Raw genomic sequence first — 4688 nt, 5'->3', positions numbered from 1 at the left:
GGCACATCGCACAGGCCTGTCGAGCCCTTCAACCGTCCCACCTAAAATTCAAACCGGCCAATCAGCAGAGCGCTGGACCAATGAAACGGCCAGGGATTGGCTCTTCCAAAAGAGGCGCGAAATTGAACCAAACAACTGTACGAGTGGGTCACGCATCAACGTGAATCGAAAAGAAGATATTCACACAAACGCACATCGAAGGAGTGCCGTGTAAAATGGAGGTGGACACCGGATTGTCGATCACGATCATGTCCTGGGACACCGTCGCGAGGAACCTGCCAGAGGTCGCGAGACGCCAACTGCAAACCCAAAAGCTGAGAGTGCAGGACTACCAGGGAAACCGGATCCCTGTTCGTGGAGTCACGTCCGTCAAAGTGAGATACGGCAATTTTAAGAAAACTCTACCGATCACCATCGTAGATGGAGACCTTCCAAGCTTGCTAGGCCTGGACTGGTTCAGAGTCCTGGGGATGGAAGTAACCGGGGTTCACAGGAACGGAGTCACCCTAAAGGATGAACTGCTGAAAGAGTTTGAGGACGTCTTCCAGGACTGCCTGGGCAAGTACGTGGGGACCCCTATTTCGTTTAATTTAGATCCCCAGGTGGCTCCCATTAGGTTAAAGGCTAGGAGGGTCCCCTTCGCCCTTAAGCCCAAGACTGATCGGGAGTTAGACAAACTAGTAAACCAGGGCATACTAGTCCCCGTCGACCATTCCAAATGGGAGACACCAATTGTAACTCCAGTCAAGCCGGATGGATCGGTCCGGATTTGCGCTGACTACAAGGCAACGCTTAACAAAGCATTGCAAAAGAGCGCATACCCCGTTCCTGTAGTGCAACATCTGTTGCACTCATTAGGACAAGGGAAGATCTTCGCCAAACTCGATTTGGCCCAAGCCTACCAACAACTGCCCGTAGACGATGACACAGCTGAGGCGCAAACGATCGTAACACATCGAGGCGCATTCAAATGCACTCGACTCCAGTTTGGAGTCAGCGTAGCCCCAGGTTTGTTCCAAAATCTAATGGAACACCTATTACAGGGAATAACGGGGGTCGTGCCATATTTTGACGACGTACTAGTTTCAGCAGAGAATCTAGATGAGTTAGGGGCCAAACTACGGAAGGTCTTGGGCATTTTCAGATCTGCTGGACTTAAGGTCAAGCTCAACAAATGCCAGATAGGAGTTGAATCCATAGAATTCTTGGGTTACCAAATAGACAGAGAAGGAATCCACCCCACGGAGAGCAAAGTGCGAGCCATCAAGAAGGCTCCGGCTCCCAAAAATAAGGCTGAGTTACAGGCATTTTTGGGGCTTGTGAATTTCTACGCGGTCTTCTTGCGAAATAAGGTGACAGTAGCAGAGCCGCTGCACAAGCTATTAGCAAAAGAGACTGTTTGGTCATGGGGCAAGGCTGAGGCTAGGGCATTCGAGGGCATTAAGAACCTATTGTCCAGTGATAGCCTGCTAATCCAATACAATGGGACATTGCCACTAGTGCTAGTCTGCGATGCGTCACCCTACGGGGGTAGGGGCTGTCCTCAGCCATAGGTTACCGAACGGATCGGAAGCCCCCATCGCATATTTTTCCCGTACAATGTCAGCAGCAGAAAGAAACTACAGTCACCTAGATAGAGAGGCCCTGGCCATAGTTTCGGGAGTAAAAAAATTCCACGAATATCTCTTTGGGCGACAATTCGAAATAGTAACAGACCACAGACCACTATTGGGACTTCTGGCGGGGGACCGTCCAACTCTGGTTGCATTATCACCCAGAATGACCCGTTGGACTATCTTCCTGGCAGCGTATTCGTACAAATTGTTCCATCATCCAGGGAAGGACTTAGGACACGCAGACGCTTTGAGTAGATGCCCCTTACCAGAGACGATCGAAGACCCGACCCCAGGGACACCCATACTACTAATTGACTCTCTAGACTCTGGCCCGGTCACTTCTAAGGAAGTGACTAGGGCATCATACAGAGACGTTATTATAAGGACTGTAATCGGTTGGGTACAGAGGGGATGGCCCAATACACCGGGAGATCGTTTCAAGGACTTTACAAAGAAACGATCGGAGCTGTCGGTTCAAGGGGGTTGTCTGTTATGGGGGGATAGAGTGGTTATTCCAGAGAAACTGCGAGAAAATGTGTTGAAACTGTTACATGTGGGGCACCCAGGAATTGTCAGGATAAAAAGCCTGGCGAGGAGTTATGTGTGGTGGCCACAAATGGATAAAGATATTAGCGATAGGGTAGGAAAATGCCAGGTCTGCCAAGAGTCAAGGCCACTACCCCCAACAGCCCCCATAAGAGAGTGGGAGAAACCCCAGGGTCCTTGGTCTAGGATCCACATAGATTTTGCCGGGCCATTCCATGGGCAAACCTTTTTAATCGTGGTAGAAGCGTTTTCAAAATGGTTAGAAATTCTGCTCATGAAATCCACAACAGCCGAAGCTGTAATTACAACGTTGCGGCACCTTTTTGTAACACACGGGTTGCCAGACACCCTGGTGTCCAACAACGCCCCACAATTTACAGCTACCCAATTCGAAGGGTACTTAGCAGAAGAGGGCATCCGACATGTCCTCTCGGCGCCTTTCCACCCGGCGACGAACGGACTTGCAGAACGATTCATTCGTAGTGCCAAGGAAGCGCTATCTAGAATCACCCCCGGTGATTGGCAAGCCAAAATCGATACCTTTCTAGTGGTACAACACAGAACCCCCTGTGTAGCCACAGGGCGCAGCCCATCTGAACTATTGATGGGTAGGAAACTAAGGTGTCCCTTAGATCGATTAAACCCAACATATTCCCCTGACAAATACCAAGGCATCCACGAAAAAACTAAGGAAATGACAATGGGTGATTTAGTGTGGGCACATAACTATGGTGAAGGCCCAACATGGCTCAAAGGAACAATCACTGGAGTAACAGGTCCAAAATCATATATAGTGGACCTGGGGGATGGCCGAGTATGGAGGCGCCACATAGATCAATTACATAGAAGGGTACAAAACAAACCAGAAACCGTGCAACCAGACCCTGACTACCAAACATTTGAACCAACAGCTAACTCAAACCCGCGGCGATCGGAGGACTTATCTGAACTTGGAGAAGTCCAGCGACGCCAACCGGCTCCTCCTGAAGACTGCAGGGACGACTCTGCAAGTAATCCGGGGCCGGAGGGCCCAGAGGAGGAGCTGGGAGGAACAAACAGTCCCTCCGACCAGCTCGACTCACTCCCAGGGAATGAATTGCGCAGGTCAGAAAGAGTGAGGAGACACCCTGGCTACCTGCGTGACTACGTGGAAAAATAACATGCAAATTTCATGCAAAGAAGTGGCTCAATGCGTTCTGGGAGGGGAAGAGTGTTATGTATTTAAACTTTAAGAGGGAAGTTTGGGCGGGAACAAGCACGTTGCTGATTGGCTGATGCCTCAGCCAAAATAGTATTTAAAGAGGGGTTTTTGCTGTTGGTCTTTTGCTGGGTCACAATAAACTAAAGAGCTGTTGTCACTTGTGTGGTCTCCTGCCTCGTTATTGCCCAAACTTAACACACTCAGCATCCCTTCTGCCCTTTTGCCCTTCACCCCTCTTCTTCTCTTCTCCTTTCCTCTCTGGTTCTTCACCCCATGCCTGAAACATGTGACTACCATTAAACCATCTTTCCAAACAGTCTCCATGTTTCCAGTGTCTTTTTCCCCACTTAGAACTGAATCCAGATGGATATTTCTCCCAACATTACCATATGGAAAGGTATGGACAGAAAATTCATGTTCACCCAAAATCACCCACCCACACTTATACACAATTCAGAATCGATGGGACTGATTGTATCTTCAAAATCCAGGGTGCCATTTCTAGAAATAGCTAGTGGTATTTGCTCTTCTGATCCCCCTATTAGTTGCCGTGGAGACTGAATATACCTGGCTATGCAAAAACATCTTGATTGTAAAAGCAATGGAAATGTCTGAATCCTGAAGCTAAACAGGATTGGGGCTTGTTGGTAATTGTATGGGAGACCTAGCCTGTTAAGTCAATACACCACCAGATGATGATGGCAAGCCATTTCCACATTGTTGTCATGAAAGGTATTCACACCTGTCTATTAAATCACCAGGAGTCAAACTTGAGATGAAAATGAATTTTATGGTCTCAAAAACAGCCTTTCACAACTTGATGAATGCCACTGCAGAACCTCCCCATGGAGAGAGATGATTTAATAATAATGGAACCGATCAGTGGGAGTTCTCCCACAATCAGTACAAAAACATGATAACAAATCTGACAATTGTAAAAACAACAGAAAGTCAAAGAGAAACCAAGAAGTCTGTCGGTAGAGGTTGGAGGAAAAAAGTGAGAGGTTTTGTAGACTGTTTCTACACATAGGGTTTTTAATTTACGTACCCTTCTCCTTTCCAGCCTATAGAACAGACTTCTCCATAAATTTTAACTTAACTTAAATTCTTCAGTTTTGTGGGAGCTTCTCCAAATGATTCATTCCTGGCTGGGTGTTGAAATCTGACAATAACAAAGGCAATGCTTGTAGATAGAACAAAGATAAATTAAAATGAAATAAGTTGTTGCGTAATATTATACACTTTATAGAGGGTTTGACACACAGAACCAGGCACTGATAGATATATCCAGAATAACTTATTAATGGAGGCTTATATTTCATGGT

At 47.2% G+C, this 4688-nt stretch overlaps 1 pseudogene; it reads left to right on the top strand.

Annotated features, from left to right (window-relative positions):
- Positions 1-212: 212 nt before the first annotated feature.
- LOC131188044 (uncharacterized protein K02A2.6-like) lies at positions 213-4450 on the top strand (annotated as a pseudogene).
- Positions 4451-4688: the final 238 nt, after the last annotated feature.

This window comes from Ahaetulla prasina, chromosome 1 (genome assembly GCF_028640845.1).
Source record: "Ahaetulla prasina isolate Xishuangbanna chromosome 1, ASM2864084v1, whole genome shotgun sequence".
Classification (NCBI taxonomy): Eukaryota; Metazoa; Chordata; class Lepidosauria; order Squamata; family Colubridae; genus Ahaetulla; species Ahaetulla prasina.
This window is presented reverse-complemented; position numbering and strand designations above follow the sequence as displayed.